Below are 15,861 nucleotides of genomic sequence, written 5' to 3'. Positions count from 1 at the left end.
TTAATCCCTGTAATTCTGATTAATTAGGAATTAGGTTTTTCAATTTTAATTTCACTATATTTTAGTCATTTATTTTAAGTATTTTTTATTGCTTTTAAATATATAGTTAGAATTGTATTTTTTTGCTTGTTTATATATTTAAATGTTGTTATAAATATATAATAAATAAATATTTATTTTAAATAAATTATTTTAATATTTAGTTTTCAATATCAAAGAACAGGACAGTCTTAATACAACTGGATTTCCTATTCTGATATTTTAAAATGAAAAATTAAACAATATTATTTAAATTAATATTTATCAATATCAAAGAAAAGAGCTGTCTTAAGGCACCTAGAAGTTCTTTTCTGATATTTTTAAATAAATAAATATTTTTTATATATAATTTTGAAATAATAGGATTATAAGTTAAATATATTTTTGAATTTTTAAATTTTAATAATAGAGACAATTTATAATTAAAAAGTACCAATTTTGGGCGTTGTAGGGGTGCTAATCCTTCCCTAAACGTAACCGACCACGAATCCTTTTTTATTATTAAAAAGAACAAATTTTTGGTTATAAAACGCAGATCAGTTCATTTTTTTTGATGTTTTCTTAAAACTCTTTTAAAGAAAATAATTTTTAGGTATTTGACCTACCTGATCCAAAAGGTCGATGGCGACTCCCAAATTATTTTAAAAAATATTTATTCACATCAATTTCCATGCCAAGTATAATATTTCGTGCCCGGGCGAAAACCGGTTACGACAGCTTGGCGACTCCGCTGGGGACCTGGTCAAACTTTTAAAAATCAATTATAAATTGTCTCCATTAATTAAAAATTAAAAATTTATATATTTAATTTTTAATTCTTTCTTTTCAAAATTTTTTATTATTTTCATAATATTTACATATTTTATTTTATTTGTAAGTATTTTATTTCATTATTTATTTTGTCAGAGGTATGAACATTTCTCCTCACACACAACACTTGCATTGCATAACATAAAGCTCTATAATTGAGTTGTCCCTTTTAAGTGGGAGTGAAAGCGACGTCTTCGTGAGAATTTATTCTTCGTGTCAGACCTAGCAAGTAACTTTTGGGGTTCATATGCTCTATGTTTTCGTGAGAATTTATTCTCCGTGTCAGGCATAGAGAAATGTATCCCCTCGAATTGAACTCAATCCACTTTAGTCTGTGATGGACTAGGGTTGAGGGTTAGCAACCCAAGGGGGCACTAACAAGAACAATTCGGGTACCTTTACTCTTAGATCTGAAACCCTGCATATAGAAAACCCTAGAAACTCTTCCGATCCTAAGTCATGCCGAAATTTTGTCTAAAATAGGTGTACACACAAGAGAAATGTATTCTAACTTTCTAGTTTATTTATTTTATTTAAATTACATGTATATTTAAATTATTTAAATTTAGAAAAGCATGTTTAAATAAAAAATTATTTATGTAAATGTTAAATTTCTTTATTATGTAAACTAATTTATTTTCTTTTTGTGTGTTCTTTATTTTTCTGTTTGCATAGCATCATACAGGATAAAAGGCATTGATCCTTGTGTTAATTGTCTCATTGGAAAGCCTTCATCTATGGATAAAAAGTGTTCAAATCAAGTAATTCTGAACTCAGAAGTAAGACAGTGGGCTGAGGATTTACAAAGACAAGAAGGAGACAGTTTACAGGATGATTATATATCTGACTTGGCCAGTTATGCTCCAGTTTCATTAAAAAGAAATGATACGCAAGATTTGCGAAGCATTTGGGAAAGTTGGGATTCAAACAAAAAATTGCAGTTTTATCAGACTTACGGAGACATCTCATATTTGCTCTATGTAGAAGTTGATGATGAATTACTCCGAGCCCTAATTCAATTCTGGAATCCAGGGTACAATTGCTTCACTCTCAATAAAGAGGATTTGGTCCCTACTATTGAAGAATACACAACTTTTCTACATATAGATGGGGCTTTGGAGAATCGAATCTATTCAAAGTCAATTAAAACTCAACCCTTTCGAGTTAAATTAGCAAAGATTGCCGGGGTACGAGAAGAATGGGTGGCATCACGTACAAAACAAAAAGGCGAAAGCGAAGGCATTGCTTGGACCAACATTAGAGAACTTATTCAGAGCCATCCAGATATTAAAGTACGATTCGATTTATTTGCTCTGGGTATATATGGTATGGTCATCTTCCCAAAAGTATTGGGATATGTTGAAGCTGCAGTGGTAGATTTGTTTGAGCAGCTACCGAAAAAGATTAATCCTGCTTCTGCAATCCTAGCAGAGACCTTCAGATCGTTAAATGCTTGTAGAAAGTTAGGAGGTGGACGATTCTCAGGGTGTACCCAGTTGTTATATGTTTGGATCCGTAGTCATTTCTGGAGGACAGAAAAAGTGTCATACCGACGCTTTAATACGGATTACTCACCATTAAAAGAATTTTTGGAGCAGGAATGGCCGAAAGAAATTAAGAAAGATATGTGGATTAATGCCTTTCGAAATCTACAAAGCAATGACGTGATTTGGCGAGCCCCGTGGCAAATCCAAAGGGAATTCTTTTACAAATGTGGAGATTACAACTGGATAATGCTGCTCGGATTATGGGGAGGAATTGGATATGCACCACTTCTGGTTATAAGACAGTATGAAGGTCGTCAATTTGTACCTGTCACTGCTGGATTACAGTCATCTGAGTTCGCATTCCACAGCAAAAATTATAAAAGAAGTATCATGGAAGCCGTTACAACTTGGAAAACAACTTTTTGTATCCGAGCTAAAGCAGCAAAAGAAATGCTAACTCCTGATTATGAAGAATGGAGATCTGTCAGAAAAAACGAAAATATTCCTCTACCAGATCAAAATGAGGATATCTCTATGGAAGATCGCATTAAGGTGGTTCCGTCAGAGATTGAAATCTTGAGAGCTGAGTTTGAAACAGAAAGAGAAGGCTGGTCGAAAGAATTAGAGCAAATGAGACAAGATAAAGCTATGTTGGGGTTTGACATTGACTTTCATTCATCACAATGTGCAATGTTGAGAAAAGATAAAGAAAAAGGTGATGATGAGTTCAGAGCATTACAGAAAAATTACCAGGAGTTATATAAATCCCGGAAAACATCAGGATCAAGCCAAGCAACAATACAGATGACCAGAGAATTGAACATCGAGAAAAGACGAGTTGAAGATCTGAAAGGAAAGAATAGCCGTCTACTTAAAAGCCTTGAGAAAGGAAAGCAAAAAATGGAAGATTTTGAGGTCGACAGAAGAGGGCGAATTATAAAAAGCAAGGCTGAACACCGCGAGATCATGAATGAAATGCAAAAAGAAAGGGATCGAGCCAAAGATTTAGAAGAAATGAAGAATGACATCTTTAATAAATTTGAAGGTGAGAAAAATATCATGTTCAAGGGATTTGAATCTGAAATGAACCAGTTGATTGCTGAACTTGAAGTCAGAGGCCAAAAGATGGAAGAATCCAATATTGAAAAAGAAAAATGGGAGCTAGAAAGAAAAAATTTCAACACTAGACTTGAGGTAGAGCAGGAAGTGGCTAGCAATTGGATGCAAAAATGCAGAAACAAGGATGTTCAAATCCAGAAGCTTAATCAAAGAACACAAGAAGCACGAACAAAACTTGAAGAAGATCTGGATCAGTCTAGAAACAAAAACTCAGAGTTTAATGCTTACATTTTGCAACTTGAGGAATCGTTGTTTCAAGAAAAGGTTCGTCTAGGGCCTAATGATCTCAAAGAAAGTAATGAGGAAAATGCTTCACTGCGAAGACGCATTAGAGATCTTGAAAAAATTCTGCACAATTGTCAAGTCAGAATCACTGAGTTAGAGCAAACTCTTGAAGGAAAAAATGAACAATGGCAAAAGTCAACTGAGTTCTATATTGAAAGAAGTGAAGAAAGAAGTAATATGGTGTTCGAGGCCATGGTACAAATGAGCGAAGTTGCTAGATATGTTGGGGAACTAGCTGTTGAAGCCAAAATAATTGAGCATCACGTTGATCCAGTTTCTAAGTGCGGAAAGAAGGTGTCATGGTTAATGAAAGAAATTATAGAGCTTAATAGGAAAGCTACACCTTATCTGTAGTTCTGAACTATTATAAAGAAACTTTTGTATGCCGATGAAAGTTGTTCTATGACAGTTAACTTTTTGGGATCAATACCTTTTTGCATACATTCATCATTCATTTCATAATTTTCTCTATGAATAATTTTATAATTTTTTATTATTAAGATAAAATTCATTAATTAAAATTTGAAAAAAAATAATAAAAGATTTTTCAATCGCAGTTATTCTGGCCAAAAGAGAAATACAACATCACTACGGTACTAGACAAGCTACTAAGAGAATTATGGAGGATAAAATACAGCGTATTGAGGAACAACATCATAAAGAACAAGAAGAAATGAGAATGAAGCTGGAAAAAATTGAAGCCAGTATTGCAAATTCACAAAACAGTATGATGCAGAAAATAGAGGACATGTTTAAAAGGCAGGCTATCATTGGAAAAATGCATGAAAATCCTGTATCTTTAGACCAAGAACCCATATATCCTCTAGGTTTTCCACCAGAACCAATTTATCATTATGGTACTACACCTATACAAATCAATGCTCGTACATCTACATTACAAGAAGCCAAACTACATGAAGATCAACAAGTGAATCCTGCATCTTCAAGCAAAAATCCGCTTATATCCGATGTGAAAATAGGGGATCTTAATACTGAGCATTTGATCCCAGATTTGAATGAGCTGAATGAGAAACAAAAAGTAAATGAAGAGCTGACCAGACAGATCAAGAGCTTAGAAGAATGAATGAAATCTGTGGAAATAACTGAATCATTCTATGGGTTTGACGCTAGTGAGTTGAGTTTGGTTCCAGACCTAATCCTCCCCATCAAGTTCAAAGCTCCTGAATTTGATAAATATGATGGTACTACATGTCCTTCATCTCACATTACAATGTTTTGTCGCAGAATGGCAGGGTATGTGAAAGATGAGAAATTATTAATTCACTGCTTTCAGGATAGTTTGACAGGGCCGGCTTTAAAATGGTATACTCAATTGACCAAAGCCAACATTAGATCCTGGAAAGATCTGGCTAAAGCATTCTTAGAGCAGTATCGCCACGTAACAGACATGGTTCCTGATAGATGGACTCTCCAAAATTTGGAGAAAAAGAATAATGAAACATTCAGACAGTATGCCCAAAGATGGCGTGACACGGCAGCCCAAGTTCAACCGCCTTTGTCAGAAAAAGAGGCCACAGTAATATTTGTCCATACATTGAAGGCTCCTTATTTAAATCATCTAATGGGGAATGCAACTAGAAATTTTGCAGATTTGGTCATTTCTGGAGAACTCATTGAAAATGTCTTGAAAAGTGGCAAAATTGAATCAAATGAGGGGTCTAGTTCGAAAAGACCTACGTACCGGAAAAAGGAGAATGAAGTCAACAATGCAAATTCTTACAGCAAGGATTCATCGAAAAGTGTTACAATAACCCAGCCAAGGGTTAAGAAAGAGGAAACAAATACTAATCGAGCAGATTCAAGAGGATCTCGAAAGGAAAATGAAAGGTTGTCTTTTACACCTTTACCAGTACCATATGCTGAGATCTATGATTCGCTGTTAAAAGCAGATGTCATACGGCCCTATCCTTTGGTTCCCATGCAACCACCATTCCCTCTTTGGTATGATACAAAGGCACACTGTGTTTACCATGAAGGAATCACGGGTCATTCTATTGAAAACTGTTTGGCATTCAAAAGGGTGGTCCAAAATTTGATCAACACTGGGAAGTTGGAATTCAATACACCATCTGCATCAAATCATCCATTACCAAATCATGGAGACAAAAACGTGAATGCAATTCAGGAAGAGAACAGAAAGAAAGCAAAAACTGACATTTCTGAAATTAAATCTCCGTTTGTTTGGGTATTCCAACAACTCTCTTTAGCCGGTATAATTCCACAACAATTCAGGCCAAAGCAGAATGAAGGCAAGAATTATTGTGAATATCATCAGGAGAAAGGGCATAAAATTCAACTATGTCCTGAGTTTAGGGATTTGGTGCAAAAATTGATGAACAATAGAGAAATAGAATTCTTTGAAGAAGAACCAGGGAAAAAAGAAGATGATGTTTGCTCATCAGAGGATTCTAAACCTAGTCAAAGAACAAATGATCCTGTGATCATTAATGTGAAATCATCTACGGTGATTCCTGCACCAATAAAGCCGAAAGTAGTTATCACCACTCCTCTACCATTTCCATACAAAGATACCCGCAGGGTACCTTGGAATTATAATACCAATGTTTTAATGGTAGGAGGATCTGTTTCTCTAGAAAAAACAGAAGAGAAAATACAGAGTTTGGATACAACATCGACGTCTGAAGCAATAAGTGAAGTCGGTTTCTTTACAAGAAGTGGGAGATGTTATTCTCCCGAAACATCCAATGCTTCAGAACAAGTGAAAGCAAAAGGAAAAGCCATGTCAATACATCAGAAGGTATTTGAGGATGAATCCCTTCCAGCATTTAATGAGCCTGTGACAGAAAAACAAGCCCAAGAATTTTTGAAATTCCTGAAACATAGTGAGTATAGTGTGGTTGAACAACTACACAAACAACAAGCAAGAATTTCTATTCTTGATCTATTGATGAATTCAGAAGCACATAGAAATGCTTTGATGAAAATTCTCAATCAAACCTTTATCCCTGAGGATATATCCCTCAATAAACTTGACAGAATTGTGGGACATATAGCCGCTGACAATTACATAACGTTCACGGATGATGAAATACCAGAGGGCGGAATGGGGTCAGTAAAAGCTTTGAACATCACAACACATTGTCATGGTCATGTGTTGCCAGGAGTATTGATTGACAATGGATCTGCTCTCAACTTGATGCCTCTAGTCACACTTCAAAGAATGCCTGTGGATCAATCACACATGAAGAGTTATCAGAATGTAGTACGAGCATTTGATGGTACTCAAAAAGAGGTGCTTGGGAAAATGGAAATACCATTGTTAATTGGACCAGTCGTATACAATATTGACTTTGTGGTGATGGACATCCACCCTACATATAATTGTCTATTAGGGAGGCCATGGATTCATTCAGCTGGAGTCGTTCCTTCTTCATTACATCAGAAATTGAAATTTGTTGTTGATGGACAACTAATATGCGTAGGTGCTGAAGAAGAAATCATTGCATCTGTAACAAGCGATGTTCCATATATCGACACCAATGAAGATGCTCTTGAATGCTCTTTCCGAGCTCTTGAATTTGTAAATGCAACCTTTATTGCAGAAGGAAGGAAAATTCCATATCCCAGATTGTCTGATTGCACAAAAATGACGGTACAACAAACTTTAGGCATCGGAGCTAAAGCTGGGAAAGGTTTAGGAAAGAATCTTCAAGGGATTTCAGTTCCTGTCAGTATACAGATGAAGAAGGATCGTTTTGGGCTTGGATTTAAGCCCAATTTTCAGCAAAAGAACAAAGAGATGAAAAGAAGATGTGAAGACAAAAGGGCAAAATTGAAAGGGGGAGAAATCCTTTGGGAACACATGTCATTCCCACAGTTGAAGACCATATTTAGATCAGGGGGAACAATTAATGTAGAACAGCAGCTTGTTGAAGCCTTTAAAGAAGAAAAGTTGACGAAGGATCAAGACATAGTTGAAGAAGCTATGAACGGATTATTTATCAACATGATCATGAATGACAACAATACTGGCAAATACTTGGATAGGATTCGACCATGTTTTCCTGGAGAAACACTCACCAATTGGACCACTGAAGATCTTCCTATAGTTTTTAATATTAACGCAGAGTAATATTCAGAACTAATCTTTATGTTTAGTTCAAAAATATGAAAACTTTTTGTTATCTTGTAAAAGAAATTATGTTAAATATAAGAAATTTTCTTTAAAATTTTCATATGGCAATCATTCTTTACATTTTCTTACATTTTTACATTTATTTATTTCATAAATTTACTATATTCTTTCGGAAATATGTCCGACTTAAATTTGCAGGTGTCACCGTGTTAATAGCATGTGTATTCCTAAATTTAATCCAGTGATAAATTTAGAGCAGCCTATATGTCTGGAAGAAATCAATGGGTGTGAGAATGAACTAGAATGTGATGTTCCTATTGAACTATTAAGATTGGTAGAAAAAGAAGACAAACAAATTCTACCCCACAAAGAAGAGATTGAGACTGTGAATTTGGGAACAGATGAAGAAATAAAAGAGGTGAAAATTGGTACTACTCTGACAATCCAGATAAAACAAGAATTGATAAATCTCCTTCAAGAGTTCAAAGATATCTTTGCCTGGTCTTATCAAGATATGCCTGGTTTAAGCACAGATATAGTGATACACAAGCTTCCAATTAATCCAGAATATAAACCGGTCCAACAAAAGCTCAGACGAATGAGGCCAGAAATGTTGTTGCAAATCAAAGAAGAAGTGATGAAACAGATCAATGCAGGTTTCCTACAAGCATCTAAATACCCAGAATGGGTAGCCAACATTGTTCTCGTACCAAAGAAAAATGGGAAAGTTCGAATGTGTGTGGATTACAGAGATCTCAACAAAGCTAGTCCGAAAGATAGCTTTCCCTTACCCCACATAGACACATTGGTGGACAATACTGCAGGGCACGCATGGTTTTCATTTATGGATGGCTTTTCAGGATATAATCAGATAAAAATGAATCCTGAAGACATGGAAAAAAACAACATTTGTAACCATGTGGGGCACATTCTGTTATAAAGTGATGCCATTTGGATTGAAAAATGCAGGGGCAACGTATCAAAGAGCCATGGTAACTTTGTTTCATGACATGATGCACAAAGAGATTGAAGTATATGTAGATGACATGATTGCCAAATCCCGAACTGAAGAAGAACATATTCAAAATCTGAGAAAGCTTTTCCAGAGATTGATGAAATATCAATTAAAGCTCAACCCCGCTAAATGTACTTTTGGGGTAACTTCCGGAAAACTTTTTGGATTTGTGGTCAGCAAAAAAGGAATCGAGATTGATCCAGATAAAGTAAAAGCAATTCAAGATCTTCCACCGCCCAATACAAAAAAAGAAATTCGAGGCTTTTTGGGAAGATTAAATTATATATCTCGGTTCATTTCTCAATTAACTGACAAATGTGATCCAGTGTTCAAATTACTTCGAAAGAACAATCCTGAAGTCTGGAATGAAGAATGTCAAGAAACTTTGGATATTATTAAGAAATATTTATCCAATGCCCCAATTTTAGTATCACCAATGCCTGATAGACCATTAATTCTCTATTTGACGGTCTTCGAAAATTCGATGGGATGTGTACTAGGACAGCATGATGAATCTGGAAGAAAAGAAAAAGCTATTTATTATCTGAGCAAGAAATTTACTGATTGTGAAATTAGATATCCACCAATACAAAAATTATGTTGTGCTTTGGTGTGGACTACTCGAAGACTCAGACAATATATGTTATACCATACTACTTGGTTGATATCAAAACTTGATCCTTTGAAATTCTTAATGGAATCACCAGCTTTGACAGGCAGAATGGCTAGATGGCAGATGTTATTATCTGAGTTTGATATTGTATATGTCAACCAAAAAGCAATAAAAGGAAGTGTCATAGCTGATTTTCTGGCCAGTCGTGTATCAAATGATTATCAGCCTTTGAACTTCAATTTTCCCGATGAAGATTTGTTGTGCATATCCATGAATGAAGAAGTCAGAACAAATGATGAATTATCAACTTGGAAGCTTTACTTTGACGGAGCATCTAATGCTTTGGGACGAGGAATCGGGGCAGTGTTAGTTTCTCCAGAAAATATTTATTATCCCTTTACAAGTAGACTGGAGTTCTTTTGCACCAATAACATGGCGGAATACGAAGCTTGTGTCATGGGATTGAAAGCAGCTATAGAAAGAAAAATCAAATGTCTCAAAATATATGGAGATTCATCGTTAGTGGTGTATCAATTGCGAGGAGAATGGGAAACAAAAGATCCCAAATTGTTGGAATATCGAAATTTTATCCTTGAATTAGTGAAGGAATTTGAGAAAGTTACCTTCAATTATCTCCCTCGAGAAGAAAATCAAATGGCAAATGCTTTGGCTACATTAGCTGCTATGTTTCAAGCAACTAAGAAAGTTGATATGATGCCAATCAAAATGCAAGTATATGAAATTCCTGCACATTGTTATAGTGTGGAAGAACAGGTAGATGGTAAACCATGGTATTATGATATCTTGCAATATATCAAAAATCAAAGTTATCCACCAAATGCATCAGAAATTGATAAAAGAACCTTGAGAAGAATGGCTGCTGGATATTTTCTTGATGGAGAGATTATATATAGAAGAAGCAATGATCAAATATTATTGAGATGTTTAAATATCAGCGAAGCTCGAAATGTCATTGAAGAAGTACACAGTGGAATATGTGGAACACATGCAAATGGTCTTTCCAAGGCCAGAAAAATAATGAGATATGGATACTATTGGGTTACTATGTACACAGATTGCATTGATTATGCAAGGAAATGTCATAAATGCCAAATATATGCAGACAAGATTCATGTACCCCCATCTCCTTTACATGTAATGACAGCACCCTGGCCATTTTCTATGTGGGGAATAGATGTCATTGGTGCAATCACACCAAAAGCATCGAATGGACACTGTTTCATCCTTGTGGCAATTGATTATTTTACCAAATGGGTTGAAGCTGCTTCATATACCAATATTAAGAGATCCACAGTCTGCAAATTCATAAAGAAAGAGATAGTTTGCCGGTATGGCCTACCAGAAAGGATCATTACAGATAATGCTCTGAACCTGAACAACAAAATGATGACTGAACTTTGTGCACAGTTTAAGATCAAACATGCAAACTCAGTGGCATATCGTCCAAAGATGAATGGGGCAGTTGAAGCAGCAAATAAGAACATCAAGAGAATCATTACAAAGACCACTGAAACTTACAAAGATTGGCACGAGAAGTTACCTTTTGCTCTATACGCATACCGAACTACTGTTCGAACATCTACTGGGGCAACACCGTTTTCTCTAGTCTACAGAATGGAAGCAGTCTTACCAATTGAAGTTGAGATTCCATCGCTTTGAATATTGAGAGAAACAAAATTGGATGAATCTGAATGGATCCAAGCTAGAGTTGATCAATTGAACCTTGTTGAGGAGAAAAGATTGAAAGCTATTTGCCATGGACAGATGTATCAGAAACGGATGATGAAGTCTCATGACAAAAAAGTACATCCAAGAGAATTCCAAGAGGGTGATCTAGTACTAAAAAAGATTTTGCCTATACATAAAGATTTCCGTGGGAAATGGATGCCTAATTGGGAAGGGCCATACGTTGTGAAAAAGGCCTTTTCCGGAGGAGCGTTGATCTTGGCAGAAATGGATGGAAAAATTCTGAGAAATCCAATAAACTCAGATTCTGTCAAGAAATATTATGCTTGAAGAAAAGAAAGAAAAAAAAAAAAAGAAAAAAAGAGAGAAAAAAAAGAAAAAGGAGGGTCAAGGTGAAAACCCGCAAAGGGCATCTTGTAACCAAAGGGAGGATTTGAGTTGAAAACCTGAAAAGGCGGCTCAAATGCAGGTTGATATTAGGCATCTGGCAATTGAACTCTCTTAAGATTTTGACAGTTTGGAAGAAACTTCACATCTACAAGCATTTCGACAACGTTTGAGATCTTCCAGACAAAAGCTTACATCATTTCTCTAAATTGTATCAACTTGATTAATTTAGAAATACTTATGCTTATAATTTGTTGAGACATTTGAATTTTTATTATTCTTATGCTTGCCAGAACTTTGGATACAATTCTATCTATTTCAAGTTCAATTTATTTGAGATTCAATTTATTTTTGGAAATTCAATTTATTCTTATATGAATTAATATAATTTTGAAATAAATTAAAGATTTCTGAATATCACTTTATGTTAATACTTTTAAATACATGGAATACGAAATAAGCAAATCATCATCATCTTAAAGCCATGAAAATTAAGATTGTTACACGGGATGCTACCGACAACAAGGTCGAATCCGCCAAATCTACTCATCAATTGCTCCAACCGATCACCATTCAGTTCTTGCACATCTATTTTCAAAGATATACTAAGACAGTAGAAGGCGATCTTTGCAGCACTGATTCCAGCAAAAAGAAACAAGACATTGATATCACTGGGAAACATGTCTCTATACAGATCCTTGTATATGGTTTTTAAGGAAACCTAGAAGCATTTCCACCTCATCAGGTTCAAGTGGAGCAACTTTATTCCTTCCAACCCATACTAGATTCCATTTTCAGCACTCATTAAGAACATACTTCTGAACACTCGAAGTTGGCTCATTGTCATAAGCTTCAAGAGCTTTACAGATCCTTTCTGTCAATTTGGCACTTCCTGTACATGTTTATAAACGGTTCAACTTTGTTCTTGGATCACATGAAAGCCATCATTTCTTTGTCAATGGAAAAACATCATCACATAGAGGAAGCAGAATAAGAGAAAATATGTTCTTAATTGGCAGAATTATGAATATAGCCCTTTTCAGTGTAATAGCATGGAAATGCTTCGAATCTACAAATTCTGGCTCTACATCAAATAAGCATAGTGATATCCTAGTCCAAACAATTAAATGAAAGATAAATTGGCCAATAGCATCTTCTGGAAGTGTTCTTTGAGTTATCTGATCTGGTTTGGCAGAACCAATCATTGAATTTGGAAGATGAATGTGTTCATAGCATCTTCTGGAAGTGTTCTTTGAGTTATCTGATCTGGTTTGGCAGAACCAATCATTGAATTTGGAAGATGAATGTGTTCATGGCATCTTCTGGAAGTGTTCTTTGAGTTATCTGATCTGGTTTGGCAGAACCAATCATTGAATTTGGATGATGAATGTGTTCATAGCATCTTCTGGAAGTGTTCTTTGAGTTATCTGATCTGGTTTAACAGAACCAATCATTGAATTTGGAAGATGAATTTGCTAATAGCATCTTCTGGAAGTGTTCTTTGAGTTATCTGATCTGGTTTGGCAGAACCAATCATTGAATTTGGAAGATGAATGTGTTCATAGCATCTTCTGGAAATGTTCTTTGAGTTATCTGATCTGGTTTGGTAGGAACTACAGAACCAATCATTGGAATTAAAAGATGAACTGCATGATCGTCTTCATTAAGAAGTTTCTTTTCAAGCTTCTTTTGCTTATCCCTTTCCCAAAAATCATAGCACAAGTTTCGTCTTTGCTTGTAACTGGGATTATCACATAATGGCTTCCCATCTTTTACCGGAAGAAGTGCGTCAGCATTTTTAGTCATTTGAACAGCACATATAAAATCTATCAATTTTGCAATTGATGAATCTGGACCACGTTTCTCCAGGTCTATTTGAAGTTTCAGCCTCTGAGAATCCCATTTTTGTCAAGTATAACAGTTTATTCTCCTCATCAGAATCAGAATTCAAGATTTCTCGGTATTAGAAGAACTATCGATATCTGTGAAATCATCTTGAAAGGTCACTTCATAATCAGATGAGTTGTTATCAGAATCAACATGTTGCCTGAATGCAAACTTTTCAAGAGCCTATACTATTGAGTTTTATTCTCAAGAGATTTTTGTGACATTATATCTACATTGGTCAAAGATGATAGATTCTCTCATTTGAAGAAGAAAAATCTATTGGGTTTTTACAATTGAAGAAATACTCAATTCACCAATCTGAAATCAAATAACTCAACATTCATGCATCATATTTTAGGTGTTTACAAAAATAGGTGCATTTTCATTCATTTTCATCTATGTTGAATTTTTAACAGGAATTTCAAAGATTTTAGCAAAGATTCAAATCCATCACTTGATGGATCAACATTGCCAGAGAAGTTCATAATGAGAAGAACTCATCTGAAGAAGGAAGAAGAAGTTCATAATGAGAAGAACTTGTTCAACTTTTTGTTTGAATTCATCATTTGATGGATCAACATTGCCAGGTAGAGTTCATAATGAGAAGAACTCGTCATCTGAAAAAGGAAGAAGAAATTCATAATGAGAAGAATTTGTTCAACCTTTTGCTCAAATCTATCACTTGATGGAGCAGCTTTTCCAGAGAAGTTCATAATGAGAAGAACTCATCTGAAGAAGGAAGAAGAAGTTCATAATGAGAAGAACTTGTTCAACTTTTTGTTTGAATTCATCATTTGATGGATCAACATTGCCAGGTAGAGTTCATAATGAGAAGAACTCGTCATCTGAAAAAGGAAGAAGAAATTCATAATGAGAAGAATTTGTTCAACCTTTTGCTCAAATCTATTACTTGATGGAGCAGCTTTTCCAGAGAAGTTCATAATGAGAAGAACTCATCTGAAGAAGGAAGAAGAAGTTCATAATGAGAAGAACTTGTTCAACTTTTTGTTTGAATTCATCATTTGATGGATCAACATTGCCAGGTAGAGTTCATAATGAGAAGAACTCGTCATCTGATGAAGGAAGAAGAAATTCATAATGAGAAGAATTTGTTCAACCTTTTGCTCAAATCTATCACTTGATGGAGCAGCTTTTCCAGAGAAGTTCATAATGAGAAGAACTCATCTGAAGAAGGAAGAAGAAGTTCATAATGAGAAGAACTTGTTCAACTTTTTGTTTGAATTCATCATTTGATGGATCAACATTGCCAGGTAGAGTTCATAATGAGAAGAACTCGTCATCTGAAAAAGGAAGAAGAAATTCATAATGAGAAGAATTTGTTCAACCTTTTGCTCAAATCTATTACTTGATGGAGCAGCTTTTCCAGAGAAGTTCATAATGAGAAGAACTCATCTGAAGAAGGAAGAAGAAGTTCATAATGAGAAGAACTTGTTCAACTTTTTGTTTGAATTCATCATTTGATGGATCAACATTGCCAGGTAGAGTTCATAATGAGAAGAACTCGTCATCTGATGAAGGAAGAAGAAATTCATAATGAGAAGAATTTGTTCAACCTTTTGCTCAAATCTATCACTTGATGGAGCAGCTTTTCCAGAGAAGTTCATAATGAGAAGAACTCATCTGAAGAAGGAAGAAGAAGTTCATAATGAGAAGAACTTGTTCAACTTTTTGTTTGAATTCATCATTTGATGGATCAACATTGCCAGGTAGAGTTCATAATGAGAAGAACTCGTCATCTGAAAAAGGAAGAAGAAATTCATAATGAGAAGAATTTGTTCAACCTTTTGCTCAAATCTATTACTTGATGGAGCAGCTTTTCCAGAGAAGTTCATAATGAGAAGAACTCATCTGAAGAAGGAAGAAGAAGTTCATAATGAGAAGAACTTGTTCAACTTTTTGTTTGAATTCATCATTTGATGGATCAACATTGCCAGGTAGAGTTCATAATGAGAAGAACTCGTCATCTGAAGAAGGAAGAAGAAATTCATAATGAGAAGAATTTGTTCAACCTTTTGCTCAAATCTATCACTTGATGGAGCAGCTTTTCCAGAGAAGTTCATAATGAGAAGAACTCATCTGAAGAAGGAAGAAGAAGTTCATAATAAGAAGAACTTGTTCAACTTTTTGCATAATTCTATCACAGAAGGAGATAGATTAGCATCAGCCTTTCCAGAGAAGAACTTATTTAACCTTTTGAATGATTCTATCACAGAAAGAAAAAGGTCAACATCATCCCCAGCGGAAAGTTCATAATGAGAAGAACTCACCTGACAGAGAGAGAAGAATTTATTCAATCTCCATACTAATCAAGTGAAATCAAATGAAAAAAAACTTATCATCTTTTCGTCTTTGCTCTATTCTTATTAAGAATAAG

This window comes from Hibiscus syriacus, unplaced genomic scaffold, assembly GCF_006381635.1.
Source record: "Hibiscus syriacus cultivar Baekdansim isolate YM2019G1 unplaced genomic scaffold, ASM638163v2 tig00111708_pilon, whole genome shotgun sequence".
In the NCBI taxonomy this organism is placed as follows: Eukaryota; Viridiplantae; Streptophyta; class Magnoliopsida; order Malvales; family Malvaceae; genus Hibiscus; species Hibiscus syriacus.
Note: the sequence above shows the minus strand (reverse complement) of the source record.